The 20,184-nt window shown below is 35.9% G+C and overlaps 1 protein-coding gene across 1 annotated transcript in view; it reads right to left on the bottom strand.

Moving 5' to 3' along the window:
- Nucleotides 1-20,184, bottom strand: part of nfxl1 (nuclear transcription factor, X-box binding-like 1) — a 296,805-nt gene that overhangs the window by 127,421 nt on the left and 149,200 nt on the right. The gene's annotated exons all lie outside the window — the stretch shown is intronic.

Genomic DNA, 20,184 nt, shown 5'->3' with positions numbered 1-20,184 from the left:
CACACACACACTGTGCCGGGTGGTGGTGGTGGTGTCGAGGTGAAGCAGCAGCCTGCATACCAGCGACCACGCTGACATCACAGCACAGGCATGCACACACACACTAACACTAACACAGTAACACACACAGTAGTGTGTGGTTGGACAGGCTGGGCTGGATGTAAAGCTGCTGTTGGACAGGCTGGGCTGGATGTAAAGCTGCTGTTAGTCAAACTAACCAGCTGTTTACACAGACAGACAGAGACAGAGACAGAGACAGAGACAGAGAGAGACAGAGACAGAGACAGAGACAGAGACAGAGACAGAGAGAGACAGAGACAGAGACAGAGACAGAGACAGACGGAGACAGACAGAGACAGAGACAGAGACAGAGACAGACGGAGACAGACAGAGACAGAGACAGAGACAGAGAAAGAGAGACAGAGACAGAGAGAGACAGAGACAGAGACAGAGAGAGACAGAGACAGAGACAGAGAGAGACAGAGAGAGAGACAGAGAGAGACAGACAGAGACAGAGACAGAGACAGAGACAGAGAGAGAGACAGAGACAGAGAGAGACAGAGACAGAGACAGAGAGAGAGACAGAGACAGAGAGAGACAGAGACAGAGACAGAGACAGAGAGAGACAGAGAGAGAGAGACAGAGAGAGACAGACAGAGACAGAGACAGAGAGAGACAGAGAGAGAGACAGAGAGAGAGAGACAGAAAGAGAGAGACAGAGACAGAGAGAGAGACAGAGACAGAGAGAGAGACAGAGAGAGAGAGAGAGACAGAGAGAGAGAGACAGAGAGAGAGACAGAGAGAGAGACAGAGACAGAGAGAGAGACAGAGAGAGAGAGACAGAAAGAGAGAGACAGAGACAGAGACAGAGAGAGAGACAGACAGAGAGAGAGAGAGACAGAGACAGAGAGAGAGACAGAGAGACAGAGACAGAGAGAGAGACAGAGAGACAGAGACAGAGAGAGAGAGACAGAGAGAGAGAGAGAGAGAGAGAGAGAGAGAGACAGAAAGAGAGAGACAGAGACAGAGACAGAGAGAGAGACAGACAGAGAGAGACAGAGACAGAGACAGAGAGAGAGACAGACAGAGAGAGACAGAGACAGAGAGAGAGAGACAGACAGAGAGAGACAGAGACAGAGACAGAGAGAGAGACAGACAGAGAGAGACAGAGACAGAGACAGAGAGAGAGAGACAGACAGAGAGAGACAGAGACAGAGACAGAGAGAGAGACAGACAGAGAGAGACAGAGACAGAGACAGAGAGAGAGACAGACAGAGAGAGACAGAGACAGAGACAGAGAGAGAGACAGACAGAGAGAGACAGAGACAGAGACAGAGAGAGAGACAGACAGAGAGAGACAGAGACAGAGACAGAGAGAGAGACAGACGGAGACAGACGGAGACAGATTCCAGTCATGTCTGTGGTTCCTCTCAGCTTGAACTCTTCAACGGGCTGCTGACTCTAAATCATGATAAACATTCATCTCATTCCTTCGTCATCGTCTCTGAGAGATCAGCAGCTAACGCTAACAATCTGAATCCACTCATCAAACATTCATCATCTATTGAGCTCTCAACGTTAATAAACTCATTTTAAATTTTTTAAAATTTTCAAATCTTTATATTTTTCTTTATCTTTTTATTCTATTTATTATTAATTTAATTAATTTATTAATTATTATTTTATTTATTATAAAAAATGCTTTTTAATGCAATTTTTTAATTTTATTTATTCATTATTTTATTTATTTGTATTTTTTTCAATTCATATTTTGTTTTGAATTATGTATTTTTTGGTGTTAATTTCCAATGCATATCTTTAAAACCAATAACATTTGATCACAAAAAATATTACTTTTTATTTCTAAATTATTTTATTTATTTATTAATAAACTCCATTTTATTTATTTATTATTATTTAATTTTTTTCAATTCATATTTTGTTTTGAATTATGTATTTTTTTGGTGTTAATTTCCAATGCAAATCTTTAAGACCAATACAACTATTGTTTTCAATTGCTACATTTTATTATTTCTATTTGATGTATTAATTATTAATTTAATTAATTAATTTTATTTATTATAAAAATATTGCTTTTTATTGCTACGTTTTTTTATTTTATTAATTCAATATTATTTTATTAATTACATTTTTTTTCAATTGATGTTTTGTTTTGAATAATGTATTTTTTTTAATTACCAATAACATTTGATCACAAAAAATATTGCGTTTAATTGCTAAATTATATTATTTGTATTTTATTTATTTATTAATAAATTAATCCTATTTATTTATTTGTATTTTATTTATTATAAAAATATTGCTTTTTATTGCTACATGTTTTTATGTTATTTATTCATTATTATTTTAATTATTTGTATTTTTTTCAATTCATATTTTTTTTTAATTATGTATTTTTTGGTGTTAATTTCCAATACATATCTTTAAAACCAATAACATTTGATCACAAAAAATATTGCTTTTTATTGCTACATTTTTAATTTTATTTATTCATTACTTTCTTATTTTATTTCAATTGATGTTTTGTTTTGAATAATGTATTTTTTTTAATTACCAATAACATTTGATCACAAAAAGTATTGCCTTTAATTGCTAAATTATATTATTTTTATTTTATTTATTTATTAATAAATTAATTATTTATTATTATTTTATTTTTTTCAATTAATGTTTTGTTTTGAAGTATGTCTTTTTTTGTGTTCATTTCCGATGCATATCTTTGAAACCATCTATTCAGCTCTTTCGGGCTAGCTGACGATGGAGAACGGGATCATGTCTTGTCTTGCATTATACAGAGAGCTGTTTCTGTTATTCAGCCTCTAAATATGGTACATTCATACGGCCCTATATTATTATGCTGAATCCTCAGTGATCAGCTCCCGTCTGCAGTGAACCATCATTGATCAGACTTCTATCACGGATCACTGTGAGACTGAAGGAAACTAAAACATGAAGACTCAGTGGAGTTCTGCAGCGGCTCTTCTCTCTGATCTCTAAAGGTGTTTATTGTGCATGGAGATAACCAGAGATAATGACATCATCAGGAAGTGGGTGTGATCTGCTGCTGTGTGGAGACGCTGCCGCTCTGATCGGCTCTGATCGGCTCTGATCGGCTCTGATCAGCTCTGATCGGCTCTTATTGATTGATTTATTGATCATCTGATGGGATCACGCTGGGATGTGATTACAGTCATGTGGAGACACAGACGGAGCTCGTTCCCATGTGGAGGCCTCTCCGGAGGAATGTGATAATGAATGGTCTTCATACCACACACACACACACACACACACAGCTAAAGATAGCCATCAGCTCGACCCAACGCCCAGTTTGTAAAGCACTCAGACTCTCCGACACTGTTTGACTTGAACGTCCTGTTCACATGACAATGACCAGCGCTGCGTTCACAGGCAGTGGGAAATACTGGCATCAGCAGTCAAACAACACAACCAGAGCTGCACCGATAAATCACACACACACACACACACACACACACACACACACACACACACACACACACACACACACACACACACACACACACACACACACACACACACACACACACACACACACACACACACACACACACACACATCAGTATCAGGTATCAGGGTGTGTGTTGACTGATTAGTTCAGAGAGGAAGTCTGACTGAGTTGGTGTGAAGTTAAATTCACTGTTTTTCTCATGGAGTCTGGTGGAAACTGAAGATACAGATACTGGATCGTTTTTGTTTTTGTTTTCAGGTTCAGATCTCATCTAACAATTATTTACATTATTGATTAATCTGCCAAGTATTTTCTCAACTAATCGATTGATTGTTTAGTTTATGAAATGATAAAATTAGTGGCAGCACCTATAAATCGACGGATCCTCAGCACTGACTGAACGGACTGAAGGGGACAATGAAAGTCTGCTCAGATTATTAGTCTGAGATAGTTTTATTTATTTTGATCAAATAATAAAATAAAATAAAATATTTATTTCTTTTATACTCTTAGACAAATTCTTTTACGGCTAAAAAATGTGTCATAATCCAGTAAAGACTGGGAATAAAACGTTTTGCTTTTAATTGCTATATTTTATTGTATTTATATATTATTACTTAATTTAATTTTTTTAATTAATGTTTTGTTTTTTAATTTAAAAAAGTATTGCTTTTAATAACTCAATTTTATTTTTTATTTATTTATTATTACTTTATTTAAATCTTTTACAATTAATGTTTTGTTTTGAATTAACAATATTATTGATTTTAATTACTACATTTGATTATTTGTATTTATTTATTATTATTATTTTCAGTTAATGTTTTGTTTTGAATTATGTATTTTTTGTGTTGATTTCCAATGCATATCTTTAAAGCAAATAAAATTTGATCACAAAAAAGTACTTTTTAAATGCTACATTTTATTATTTCTATTTTATTGATTTATTATTAATGTATTTATTTAAATGTTTTTCAATTAATGTTGTTTTTAATAATGTTTTTTTTTTATTTCCAATGCATATCTTTAAAATAAAATTTGATCACAAAATAATGATGCTTTTAAATGCTAAATTTGATTATTTCTATTTCATTTATTTATTCCGATTTATTTTTTTCAAATGATGTTTTATTTAGAATTATTTATTTTTAAAATTTCCAATGCATATAAAATCCCAAAAAAGACTGCTTTGTTATAAATCGTAATAAAGTTCTATAAAATATACAGACAACAAATATTAACAAATATTCCACTTCCTCATGTTTGGAGTCGTTCTCCGTCTCCGTCTCCGTCTCCGTCTCCGTCTCCGTCTCCGGCAAACCGGTCTACAACGGTCCAGGTGGATATTTGAGATATTTGCCTCAGGGGGTTTACAGTCTGTACGTCATCCTGTTAACAGGAACATCTGGGCTAACTGAGCTAACATCTGGGCTAACTGAGCTAACTGAGCTAAACGCTACAGCTGGATGCTAACTAGCCTGAGCGCTAACTGCTGAGAGACGTTTGCTTTCTCTCGCCGAGTACGACACCAAAACGCCATCATTTCTTTACGCTCTCGTTCCTAGCTCCTCCTTCCTAGCTCCTCCTTCCTAGCTCCTCCATCCTGATGACATCACACAGGTGGTGCCAGGCGGCGAGCTCTGATTGGTCCAGGGACCGACGTGTCACAGACTCTCCTGATATCAGTCGTGTGGTGTTGCCTCAAAACATCAGAGCAGAATCCAAACAACATGCAGCTAAAAATACACAACACACACACACACTCACACTCACACACACACACACTCACACACACTCACACTCACACTCACACACACACACACACACACACACACTCACACACTCACACACACACACACACACACACACACACACACACACACACACACTCACACACACACACACTCAGATAGCTGAGATGCCTGCTAACAGGCTAACTTTAGCGACAGAGAGACATGAACGGCGAGCAGAGGTGAGTCTCTGTTGCCTCTGAACGTCTCTTATTATTCAGATCGATCCGCTGGAGACGCTAACGAGGTTTTAGTTTGTCCACTTCCTGTTTAGGCGTGACGATAACGCGCCGCCTCACGTCCATCCAGAATAAAACAATAATAATAATCATGTCTAATCTGAAAACATGGATCAAGAAATCCGTCATGGATCGATGGAGAGAAGAGAGAAATAATGATGGAGGTATTAAATGAGTCTTTAAAACAGACTGAAACTGGAATAAACATAATTTAAGAGCATACGAAAAAAGTATGAAAATGCAAAGTATGAAAATGCAAATTGTCAGAAAAAAAGTCTGAAAAATTCTGAAAAATGTGCGGAAAAAAGTCCCAAAAACATTGAAAAAAATTCTGGAAATGTCTGAAAAAATTTCGAAAAAATGTAAGAAAACAAAAGTTGGAAAATGACGGAAAAAAATTCTGAAACATTCTGAAAAATGTGCGGAAAAAAAGTTCCAAAAACGTCGGAAAAAAGTCTGGAAATGTCTGAAAAAATTTCGAAAAAATAGTCTGAAAATGTCGGAAAAATAGTCCCAAAAATGAGCGAAAAAAAAGTCTGAAAATGTGCAAAAGGAAAGCCTGAAAATGTCGGAAAAAAAGTTTGAAAAATTCTGAAAAATGTGCGGAAAAAAGTCGGAAAAAAAAAGTCCAGCAAATGTCAGAAAGAAAGGCAGAAGAGAAGACCTCCAGATATGTGAATGTGTGAGGGGTTTTTTTTTGTACGTAAAAAAACTGAAAAAAGTCAGAATAAAAGGTTAAATAACTAAATTTGAACGAGGGAAAACTGTCATGTCCATTTTCAAAGGGGTCCGTTGACCTCTGACCTCCAGATATGTGACTGCAGTATAAATGTCTTATTGTCTCCCATATCTGAACATTTCTGCATCCTGGGGTCCATAAACAGTCCTGAATCACATAAAGCGGGTCTCACTGTAAAGCTGAGACTCTGGTGGATCCAATGAGCCCAACTGGGTTCATGTGTGATGATGTTAGTCCCCATAGGAGACATTTCATTGACCTCCCTGTATAAAATGACCTCTGGTGACCTCTAGGATCATCACAGCCTCATGAAACTTTACAGCTATATTTCTCATTTTTTTAATGTTTTTTTTTTTCATCATCATTATTAATAATTGTATTATCACTATTTATTACTATTTTATTTATTTATTTTTTAAATGAATATTTTATTTTAAATTATGCTTTTTTTTGTTGATAATTTCCAATACATATCAATAAGATTTGATCACAATGATTAATGATCTGATTAATTTCAGTTAATGATCTTATCTTATCTTTTAGATTTATGTATTTTAGATTTAATTTATATGTTGTAGGTTTTATTAGTATGCTGTGTTGACAACATATATATAGTTTATTGACTGACTCGTATTTAAAGGTAAATAACAGGAGGATTAATGTGGATATTAAATACTGTCAATTAAATCTAATTAAAGTGGATTGAAAACTATAAATTACTAACAGCAACACGAGTATATTCCTATTATTATATTATTTTAGATCTTATTAAATTATATTATATTAAATTATATTATATTATGTTATATTGTATTATATCACATATTATATTCTATTGTTACATTTTATTATATTAATTTATATTATTTCATTTTATATCATATTGTGCTGTATTATATTAAATTAAATTATGTTATATTAGAACAAATTTACTTTAATTGTATTAAATTAAATTAAGTTATATAATGTTATATTAAATTAAATTAAACTAAATGAAATTATGTTATTGTGATATTATAACAAATTAAGTTAACTTAAGTTAAATTAAGTTAAATTAAATTAAATAAAATAATATTATGTTATGTTATATTATAACAAGTTAAGTTAAGTTAAATTAAATGAAATGATGTTATGTTATATTATAACAAGTTAAGTTAAGTTAAATGAAATGATGTTATGTTATATAATAACAACTTAAATTAAATGATATTATGTTATGTTATATAATAACAACTTAAATTAAATGATATTATGTTATGTTATATTATAACAAGCTAAGTTAAGTTAAATTAAATTATATTTTGTTATGTTATATTATAACAAGTTAAGTTAAGTTAAATTAAATGAAATGATGTTATGTTATATTATAACAAGTTAAGTTAAATTAAGTTAAATTAGAGTAAATTAAGTTAAATTAGTTTAATTAAATTAAATTAAGTTAAATTAAGTTAGATTAGATTAAATTAGTTAAATTAGTTTAATTAAGTTAAATTAAGTTAGATTAAGTTAAATTAGATAACCAGAGATGACTCACCTCTACCGGAGGAAACGGTGAGTCTGGTTGAAGCACGGCGCTGATCCGGTCACACCGACCACATCTCTCCGGTAGAACACAAAACAACAAACCAACGGGTCCGGGTCCTGGTCCTGGTCCTGGTCCGGGCCTGTCGGTACCGGGACACACACACAGTGAGCTGGGGGGGCGCTGCTGTCACACACACGCACGCGCACACACAAACACGCACGCACTCACACGCGTTAAAGAAAAGTTTTTCTCTCACTGGAGTCGGTGTCTGCCGGTCTCTTCCGGTCAACCGGCGGAGGAGTCCCGTCCTCGTGTGTGACGTCACCGCCGGTTACCGGAGAGCAGAAACAAGATGAAGGAGAGTTCAGGCCGCTGCGGGGCGGAGGGGAGACTCACGGAGACTCACGGAGAATAGTCCGGTGGTCCGGTGGATCCGGTAGATCCGGTGGTCGGTGAGGGGGGGGGTTAACGGTTAACGGTTAACCGGATGTTACCGGAGAGTTTCAACGGAAAAACCGAGTTTAAGAGAAAGAAAAGAAAAGAGAGGGGGGGGGCAGAGAGGCTGGCCGGCCTGGCCGCGCGGCGGGTGTGCGCGTGAGAATGCGGGCGCGTCCCCGTGCAGGATCCAGAGGAGAGAGATCAGCCAATCAGAGACCAGCTCCGGAGCTCAGCCAGCCAATCAGCGGCCAGCTCCGCTCCTCCTCCTCAGACAGGAGGTCTCACTCTGACTGATATTCACTGACTCTAAATATGTGCCGTTAGAAACACAACAAAAGTACTACTATCATACTAATAGTACGAATACCACTCTGTATGAATACTCTGTTACAGTAATACCACTCTGTATGAATACTCTGTTACAGTAATACCACTCTGTATGAATACTCTGTTACAGTAATACCACTCTGTACAAATACTCTGTTACAGTAATACCACTCTGTATGAATACTCTGTTAAAGTAATACCACTCTGTATGAATACTCTGTTACAGTAATACCACTCTGTATGAATACTCTGTTACAGTAATACCACTCTGTATGAATACTCTGTTACAGTAATACCACACTGTATGAATACTCTGTTACAGTAATACCACTCTGTATGAATACTCTGTTACAGTAATACCACTCTGTATGAATACTCTGTTACAGTAATACCACACTGTATGAATACTCTGTTACAGTAATACCACTCTGTACAAATACTCTGTTACAGTAATACCACTCTGTATGAATACTCTGTTACAGTAATACCACACTGTATGAATACTCTGTTACATTAATACCACTCTGTACAAATACTCTGTTACAGTAATACCACTCTGTATGAATACTCTGTTACAGTAATACCACACTGTATGAATACTCTGTTACAGTAATACCACTCTGTACAAATACTCTGTTACAGTAATACCACTCTGTATGAATACTCTGTTACAGTAATACCACTCTGTATGAATACTCTGTTACATTAAAAGTACTAATACCACACTGTATAAATACTCTGTTACAGTAATACCACTCTGTATGAATACTCTGTTACAGTAATACCACTCTGTATGAATACTCTGTTACAGTAATACCACTCTGTATGAATACTATGTTACAGTAATACCACTCTGTATGAATACTCTGTTACAGTAATACCACTCTGTATGAATACTATGTTACAGTAATACCACTCTGTATGAATACTATGTTACAGTAATACCACTCTGTATGAATACTATGTTACAGTAATACCACTCTGTATGAATACTATGTTACATCAAAAGTACTAATACCACACTTTATATCATGTTTACTTTTGTTTATAGCTTATTTTGTATATTGTATATTGGTAGAATTTAAATTTTTTTATTCTTATTTTATTCTAACGTTTTTATCTATTCTTTTGTTATTTCACTGTTTACTTGCACCAACAAAACCAAAACAAATTCCTAGTGTAGACGTCGAACACCTGGCAATAAACATCATTCTGATTCTGGTTCTGATTCTGATTCTGTAAAAGTACTCTGTTATAGTAAAAGTACTAATACCACACTTTATAAATACTCTGTTAAAGTAAAAGTACTAATACCACACTTTATAAATACTTTGTTATAGTAAAAGTACTGATACCACATTTTAAAAGTACTCTGTTCCAGTGAAAGTACTAATACTGCACTGTAAAAATACTCACGTAAAGTACAAGTACCTCAAGTTTGTACTGCCTATCAGCAGTACTATTATGAAGTAAGAGTGGATCATCTTCTCAAACATATACGATCTTTGTCGCCATGCCCCGCCCCCCCGTGTGACGTTGCACTGGAACCGGAGACATGCGCACACAGGATGTTAATTAAAGGGGCAGTGTGAGTGTGACGTCACAAACACTAAAAACAGCTGAAACATTCTATCTAAATAGTTATGTTCATAAACTGCTTCCTGTTGGCGCCTTTAACTCCGTCAAATCTGAACACACAGACATGAAACATACATCAATAGATTCAGTGAGACTTACACTTTCAGAGGATATCATTATTATTATGTACGTAAAAGAATAAACATCCATAAATCCACTTAGAAGTCAGAGAAAAGAGACGCTGCAGAACTCCATAGAGAATCTTCATGTTTTTAGGTTTTCCTCCGCAGCACAGTGATCCGGTGATCGATATCTGTATAATGATGAGTTCACTGCAGACAGGAGACGGTCAGAGACGATTCGGCTCACTTATATTATTATATTATATATATCATATTATTATATATATGTACCATATTTATATAAATGAGATCAATAGACTGTTTCATTAGTTCATAATAACTTTCATACAGTATTCTGTTTCTCTGTGTCTCTGTGTGTCTCTCTGTGTCTCTCTGTGTCTCTGTGTGTCTCTCTGTGTCTCTGTGTGTCTCTGTGTGTCTCTCTGTGTCTCTGTGTGTCTCTGTGTCTCTCTGTGTCTCTCTGTGTCTCTCTGTGTGTCTGTGTCTCTGTGTGTCTCTGTGTGTCTCTGTGTCTCTCTGTGTCTCTGTGTCTCTGTGTGTCTCTGTGTGTCTCTGTGTCTCTCTGTGTCTCTCTGTGTGTCTCTCTGTGTCTCTGTGTGTCTCTGTGTCTCTCTGTGTCTCTGTGTGTCTCTGTGTCTCTCTGTGTCTCTGTGTCTCTGTGTGTCTCTCTGTGTCTCTGTGTCTCTCTGTGTCTCTGTGTGTCTCTGTGTCTCTCTGTGTCTCTGTGTGTCTCTGTGTCTCTCTGTGTCTCTGTGTCTCTGTGTGTCTCTCTGTGTCTCTGTGTCTCTGTGTGTCTCTCTGTGTCTCTGTGTCTCTCTGTGTGTCTCTCTGTGTCTCTGTGTCTCTGTGTGTCTCTCTGTTTCTCTGTGTCTCTGTGTGTTTCTCTCTGTGTGTCTCTGTGTCTGTGTGTCTGTGTGTCTCTCTGTGTGTCTCTGTGTGTGTCTCTGTGTCTCTGTGTCTCTGTGTGTCTCTGTGTGTGTCTCTCTGTGTCTCTGTGTCTCTGTGTGTCTCTGTGTGTCTCTGTGTGTTTCTCTCTGTGTGTCTCTGTGTGTGTCTCTGTGTCTCTGTGTCTCTGTGTGTCTCTCTGTGTCTCTGTGTCTCTGTGTGTCTCTCTGTGTCTCTGTGTCTCTCTGTGTGTCTCTCTGTGTCTCTGTGTGTCTCTGTGTGTCTCTCTGTTTCTCTGTGTCTCTGTGTGTCTCTGTGTGTCTCTCTGTGTCTCTGTGTCTCTCTGTGTGTCTCTCTGTGTCTCTGTGTGTCTCTGTGTGTCTCTCTGTCTCTCTGTGTCTCTGTGTGTCTCTGTGTGTCTCTCTGTTTCTCTGTGTCTCTGTGTGTCTCTGTGTGTGTCTCTCTGTGTCTCTGTGTGTCTCTGTGTGTCTCTGTGTGTTTCTCTCTGTGTGTCTCTGTGTGTGTCTCTGTGTCTCTGTGTCTCCGTGTGTCTCTGTGTGTGTCTCTCTGTGTGTCTCTCTGTGTGTCTCTCTGTGTCTCTGTGTCTCTGTGTGTCTCTCTGTGTCTCTGTGTCTGTGTGTCTGTGTGTCTGTGTGTCTCTCTGTGTCTCTGTGTGTCTCTGTGTGTCTCTGTGTCTCTGTGTGTCTCTGTGTCTGTGTGTCTCTCTGTGTCTCTGTGTCTGTGTGTCTCTCTGTGTCTCTGTGTGTCTCTGTGTCTCTGTGTCTCTCTCTGTGTATCTCTCTGTTTGTGTCTCTGTGTCTCTCTGTCTCTCTGTCTCTCTGTGTCTCTGTGTCTCTGTGTCTCTGTGTATCTCTCTGTTTGTGTCTCTGTGTCTCTGTGTCTCTCTGTGTGTCTCTGTGTATCTCTCTGTTTGTCTCTGTGTGTCTCTGTGTGTCTCTCTGTGTGTCTCTGTGTCTCTCTGTGTGTCTCTGTGTGTCTCTGTGTGTGTCTCTGTCTGTCTCTGTGTGTGTTTCAGGTAAATACGTTTTCATCACCTCGGTTTCTGTCTGTGTGTTCAGACGACGTCAAACATCACGAGTGTCTGTCTGTGTGTGTGTGGGGGGGGGGGCAGGGGTCAGGAAACATCTGGAAGTCAGGAAACACACACAGACACACACACACACACACACACACACACACACACACACACGATAAAGAAAGCAGTATTTGTTTAAACTAGTTCTGTGTTTGTGTCCTCGTGATGATTGTTGTCTTTGACCTTTGACCTTTGATCGTCTCCCGGTGGAATGATTGGACGTCCTCCTGTGATGTCATGACCCCAACGTGACCACCGGGGGGTGCTGCTGCTCCACGTCCAAGTACATTTACTCTAGTACTTTACTGAGTATTTCTCCATGTTCTACTACTTCCTACTTCTACTGTACTTATAGAGTACTTTATACTCTACTACATCTCAGAGGTTACTATAGTACTTTATACTCTACTACACCTCAGAGGTAACTATAGTACTTTATACTCTACTACATCTCAGAGGTTACTATAGTACTTTATACTCTACTACACCTCAGAGGTAACTATAGTACTTTATACTCTACTACATCTCAGAGGTTACTATAGTACTTTATACTCTACTACACCTCAGAGGTAACTATAGTACTTTATACTCTACTACATCTCAGAGGTTACTATAGTACTTTATACTCTACTACATCTCAGAGGTAACTATAGTACTTTATACTCTACTACACCTCAGAGGTAACTATAGTACTTTATACTCTACTACACCTCAGAGGTAACTATAGTACTTTATACTCTACTACATCTCAGAGGTAACTATAGTACTTTATACTCTACTACACCTCAGAGGTAACTATAGTACTTTATACTCTACTACATCTCAGAGGTAACTATAGTACTTTATACTCTACTACACCTCAGAGGTAACTATAGTACTTTATACTCTACTACACCTCAGAGGTAACTATAGTACTTTATACTCTACTACATCTCAGAGGTAACTATAGTACTTTATACTCTACTACATCTCAGAGGTATCTATAGTACTTTATACTCTACTACATCTCAGAGGTATCTATAGTACTTTATACTCTACTACATCTCAGAGGTAACTATAGTACTTTATACTCTACTACACCTCAGAGGTAACTATAGTACTTTATACTCTACTACACCTCAGAGGTAACTATAGTACTTTATACTCTACTACACCTCAGAGGTAACTATAGTACTTTATACTCTACTACACCTCAGAGGTAACTATAGTACTTTATACTCTACTACACCTCAGAGGTAACTATAGTACTTTATACTCTATTACATCTCAGAGGTTACTATAGTACTTTATACTCTACTACATCTCAGAGGTAACTATAGTACTTTATACTCTACTACATCTCAGAGGTAACTATAGTACTTTATACTCTACTACATCTCAGAGGTAACTATAGTACTTTATACTCTACTACATCTCAGAGGTAACTATAGTACTTTATACTCTACTACATCTCAGAGGTAACTATAGTACTTTATACTCTACTACATCTCAGAGGTAACTATAGTACTTTATACTCTACTACACCTCAGAGGTAACTATAGTACTTTATACTCTACTACACCTCAGAGGTAACTATAGTACTTTATACTCTACTACACCTCAGAGGTAACTATAGTACTTTATACTCTATTACATCTCAGAGGTTACTATAGTACTTTATACTCTACTACATCTCAGAGGTAACTATAGTACTTTATACTCTACTACATCTCAGAGGTAACTATAGTACTTTATACTCTACTACATCTCAGAGGTAACTATAGTACTTTATACTCTACTACATCTCAGAGGTAACTATAGTACTTTATACTCTACTACATCTCAGAGGTAACTATAGTACTTTATACTCTACTACATCTCAGAGGTAACTATAGTACTTTATACTCTACTACACCTCAGAGGTAACTATAGTACTTTATACTCTACTACATCTCAGAGGTAACTATAGTACTTTATACTCTACTACACCTCAGAGGTAACTATAGTACTTTATACTCTACTACATCTCAGAGGTAACTATAGTACTTTATACTCTACTACACCTCAGAGGTAACTATAGTACTTTATACTCTACTACACCTCAGAGGTAACTATAGTACTTTATACTCTACTACATCTCAGAGGTATCTATAGTACTTTATACTCTACTACATCTCAGAGGTAACTATAGTACTTTATACTCTACTACACCTCAGAGGTAACTATAGTACTTTATACTCTACTACATCTCAGAGGTATCTATAGTACTTTATACTCTACTACATCTCAGAGGTTACTATAGTACTTTATACTCTACTACATCTCAGAGGTAACTATAGTACTTTATACTCTACTACATCTCAGAGGTAACTATAGTACTTTATACTCTACTACATCTCAGAGGTAACTATAGTACTTTATACTCTACTACATCTCAGAGGTAACTATAGTACTTTATACTCTACTACATCTCAGAGGTAACTATAGTACTTTATACTCTACTACACCTCAGAGGTAACTATAGTACTTTATACTCTACTACACCTCAGAGGTAACTATAGTACTTTATACTCTACTACATCTCAGAGGTAACTATAGTACTTTATACTCTACTACATCTCAGAGGTAACTATAGTACTTTATACTCTACTACATCTCAGAGGTAACTATAGTACTTTATACTCTACTACATCTCAGAGGTATCTATAGTACTTTATACTCTACTACATCTCAGAGGTTACTATAGTACTTTATACTCTACTACATCTCAGAGGTTACTATAGTACTTTATACTCTACTACATCTCAGAGGTATCTATAGTACTTTATACTCTACTACATCTCAGAGGTTACTATAGTACTTTATACTCTACTACACCTCAGAGGTAACTATAGTACTTTATACTCTACTACATCTCAGAGGTAACTATAGTACTTTATACTCTACTACATCTCAGAGGTTACTATAGTACTTTATACTCTACTACATCTCAGAGGTTACTATAGTACTTTATACTCTACTACACCTCAGAGGTAACTATAGTACTTTATACTCTACTACATCTCAGAGGTAACTATAGTACTTTATACTCTACTACATCTCAGAGGTAACTATAGTACTTTATACTCTACTACATCTCAGAGGTAACTATAGTACTTTATACTCTACTACATCTCAGAGGTTACTATAGTACTTTATACTCTACTACACCTCAGAGGTAACTATAGTACTTTATACTCTATTACACTCAGAGGTAACTATAGTACTTTATACTCTACTACACCTCAGAGGTAACTATAGTACTTTATACTCTACTACATCTCAGAGGTAACTATAGTACTTTATACTCTACTACACCTCAGAGGTAACTATAGTACTTTATACTCTACTACACCTCAGAGGTAACTATAGTACTTTATACTCTACTACATCTCAGAGGTAACTATAGTACTTTATACTCTACTAACATCTCAGAGGTAACTGTAGTACTTTATACTCTACTACATCTCAGAGGTAACTGTAGTACTTTATACTCTACTACATCTCAGAGGTAACTATAGTACTTTATACTCTACTACATCTCAGAGGTAACTATAGTACTTTATACTCTACTACATCTCAGAGGTAACTATAGTACTTTATACTCTACTACATCTCAGAGGTAACTATAGTACTTTATACTCTACTACATCTCAGAGGTAACTATAGTACTTTATACTCTACTACATCTCAGAGGTAACTATAGTACTTTATACTCTACTACATCTCAGAGGTTACTATAGTACTTTATACTCTACTACACCTCAGAGGTTACTATAGTACTTTATACTCTACTACATCTCAGAGGTAACTATAGTACTTTATACTCTACTACATCTCAGAGGTAACTATAGTACTTTATACTCTACTACATCTCAGAGGTAACTATAGTACTTTATACTCTACTACATCTCAGAGGTAACTATAGTACTTTATACTCTACTACACCTCAGAGGTAACTATAGTACTTTATACTCTACTACACCTCAGAGGTAACTATAGTACTTTATACTCTACTACATCTCAGAGGTAACTATAGTACTTTATACTCTACTACACCTCAGAGGTAACTATAGTACTTTATACTCTACTACATCTCAGAGGTAACTATAGTACTTTATACTCTACTACATCTCAGAGGTAACTATAGTACTTTATACTCTACTACATCTCAGAGGTATCTATAGTACTTTATACTCTACTACATCTCAGAGGTAACTATAGTACTTTATACTCTACTACATCTCAGAGGTTACTATAGTACTTTATACTCTACTACACCTCAGAGGTTACTATAGTACTTTATACTCTACTACATCTCAGAGGTAACTATAGTACTTTATACTCTACTACATCTCAGAGGTAACTATAGTACTTTATACTCTACTACACCTCAGAGGTAACTATAGTACTTTATACTCTACTACATCTCAGAGGTTACTATAGTACTTTATACTCTACTACATCTCAGAGGTAACTATAGTACTTTATACTCTACTACACCTCAGAGGTAACTATAGTACTTTATACTCTACTACACCTCAGAGGTAACTATAGTACTTTATACTCTACTACATCTCAGAGGTAACTATAGTACTTTATACTCTACTACATCTCAGAGGTAACTATAGTACTTTATACTCTACTACATCTCAGAGGTATCTATAGTACTTTATACTCTACTACATCTCAGAGGTAACTATAGTACTTTATACTCTACTACATCTCAGAGGTAACTATAGTACTTTATACTCTACTACATCTCAGAGGTTACTATAGTACTTTATACTCTACTACACCTCAGAGGTTACTATAGTACTTTATACTCTACTACATCTCAGAGGTAACTATAGTACTTTATACTCTACTACATCTCAGAGGTAACTATAGTACTTTATACTCTACTACACCTCAGAGGTAACTATAGTACTTTATACTCTACTACATCTCAGAGGTAACTATAGTACTTTATACTCTACTACATCTCAGAGGTAACTATAGTACTTTATACTCTACTACACCTCAGAGGTAACTATAGTACTTTATACTCTACTACATCTCAGAGGTAACTATAGTACTTTATACTCTACTACATCTCAGAGGTAACTATAGTACTTTATACTCTACTACATCTCAGAGGTAACTATAGTACTTTATACTCTACTACATCTCAGAGGTAACTATAGTACTTTATACTCTACTACATCTCAGAGGTTACTATAGTACTTTATACTCTACTACATCTCAGAGGTAACTATAGTACTTTATATTCTACTACATCTCAGAGGTAACTATAGTACTTTATATTCTACTACATCTCAGAGGTAACTATAGTACTTTATACTCTACTACATCTCAGAGGTAACTATAGTACTTTATATTCTACTACATCTCAGAGGTTACTATAGTACTTTATACTCTACTACACCTCAGAGGTTACTATAGTACTTTATACTCTACTACATCTCAGAGGTAACTATAGTACTTTATACTCTACTACATCTCAGAGGTAACTATAGTACTTTATACTCTACTACATCTCAGAGGTAACTATAGTACTTTATACTCTACTACATCTCAGAGGTAACTATAGTACTTTATACTCTACTACATCTCAGAGGTAACTATAGTACTTTATACTCTACTACACCTCAGAGGTATCTATAGTACTTTATACTCTATTACATCTCAGAGGTAACTATAGTACTTTATACTCTACTACATCTCAGAGGTAACTGTAGTACTTTATACTCTACTACATCTCAGAGGTAACTATAGTACTTTATACTCTACTACATCTCAGAGGTAACTATAGTACTTTATACTCTACTACATCTCAGAGGTAACTATAGTACTTTATACTCTACTACATCTCAGAGGTAACTATAGTACTTTATACTCTACTACATCTCAGAGGTAACTATAGTACTTTATACTCTACTACATCTCAGAGGTAACTGTAGTACTTTATACTCTACTACATCTCAGAGGTAACTGTAGTACTTTATACTCTACTACATCTCAGAGGTAACTATAGTACTTTATACTCTACTACATCTCAGAGGTAACTATAGTACTTTATACTCTACTACATCTCAGAGGTAACTATAGTACTTTATACTCTACTACACCTCAGAGGTATCTATAGTACTTTATACTCTACTACATCTCAGAGGTAACTATAGTACTTTATACTCTACTACACCTCAGAGGTATCTATAGTACTTTATACTCTACTACACCTCAGAGGTTACTATAGTACTTTATACTCTACTACATCTCAGAGGTATCTATAGTACTTTATACTCTACTACATCTCAGAGGTAACTATAGTACTTTATACTCTACTACATCTCAGAGGTTACTATAGTACTTTATACTCTATTACATCTCAGAGGTACACGTTGTACTTTATACTCTACTACATCTCAGAGGTATCTATAGTACTTTATACTCTACTACATCTCAGAGGTAACTATAGTACTTTATACTCTATTACATCTCAGAGGTACACGTTGTACTTTATACTCTACTACATCTCAGAGGTACACGTTGTACTTTACACTGACAGCTTTAGTTACTTTACAGATTACAACATTTTACTGACACAGCAGTACTTTTACTGGAGACTACTGTAAGTACTTTTAGAAGATAATACTCACATTACAGTACTTTAGGTACACTTTACTGTGCTATGAATACTTTTACTTTAAGTACTTAATGTATATTTAGCTGATAATACTTAAATGCTTTTACTACTAGTTTTTAAGGCAGGCCTTTTACTTGTAGTTGAGTACTTTTACAGTGTGGTATTAGTACTTTTACTGCAGTAAAGGATCTGAGTACTACTGCGTACCTTTAAGTACTTTAATGTGAAGTACTTCATCATATTACCTGAGTTGAGTTCTGCTGACAGACGGACGCAGAGGAGGAAAAACTACAATACTTCCCTGTGAGATGAAGTACAGTAGAAGTATAAACTGAAGTACTTTTGCGCCCCCTGCAGGTCAGAGATCAGAATACCACCAGACTGTAGTAGTACTCTGTTAAACAAGACAGAATACCACCAGACTGTAGTAATGTATATTTTACTGCTAAATGAATACTTTTACTTGAAGTACATTTAGCTGATAATACTTTAACTCTGAGTACATGTATCTGGTAATACTTTAACTTGAAGTACTTGTATCTGATGATACTTTAACTCTGAGTACATGTATCTGATGATACTTTAACTCTGAGTACATGTATCTGATGATACTTTAACTCTGAGTACATGTATCTGATGATACTTTAACTCTGAGTACATGTATCTGATGATACTAAGCGCTGTGACTCACAGTGAGGCTGCAGGCAGCGACCTTATCTGGTAAATATTTAAATATCTATCTTCCGTGTCACCACGACGACAGATTTCTGTGAAAAGACATAAATAAATGAATCAGGACGTTCAGCGTGAACGGCGAGCAGCGAGCAGAGAGAAGGAGCTACTTCCTGTTTACGTGACTGAAACTTCTTATATTTAGTTTAATTTATTACCGATTAATCAAACATGTAAACAAAGATTCTTCACTGGAAACAAGTTTATAAAACAATTATTAATAACCACATAACCACACACACACACACACACACACACACACACACACACACGCACACACACACACACACACACACACACACCATGTATAGACCCAAACCAACGATGTGTTGGTCCGACGTTAATCTTTAAAAACAGATATATACAGTAGTTTCATCTCGCTGTAGTTTTTATCAAACAGGAGGAAATAGGGACTTGTTGGGGACTATTTTCAGCGGCGGATGAATCCTTCATATTCAGTGTATAATAAGACTTGTTAGTAGAGACAGTGAAACTGTTGGTTTGAGTCTGAACATGA

The sequence above is a fragment of the Sebastes fasciatus genome, chromosome 22 (genome assembly GCF_043250625.1).
Source record: "Sebastes fasciatus isolate fSebFas1 chromosome 22, fSebFas1.pri, whole genome shotgun sequence".
Classification (NCBI taxonomy): domain Eukaryota; kingdom Metazoa; phylum Chordata; class Actinopteri; order Perciformes; family Sebastidae; genus Sebastes; species Sebastes fasciatus.
Note: the sequence above shows the minus strand (reverse complement) of the source record. Positions and strands in the feature narration are given on the sequence as shown.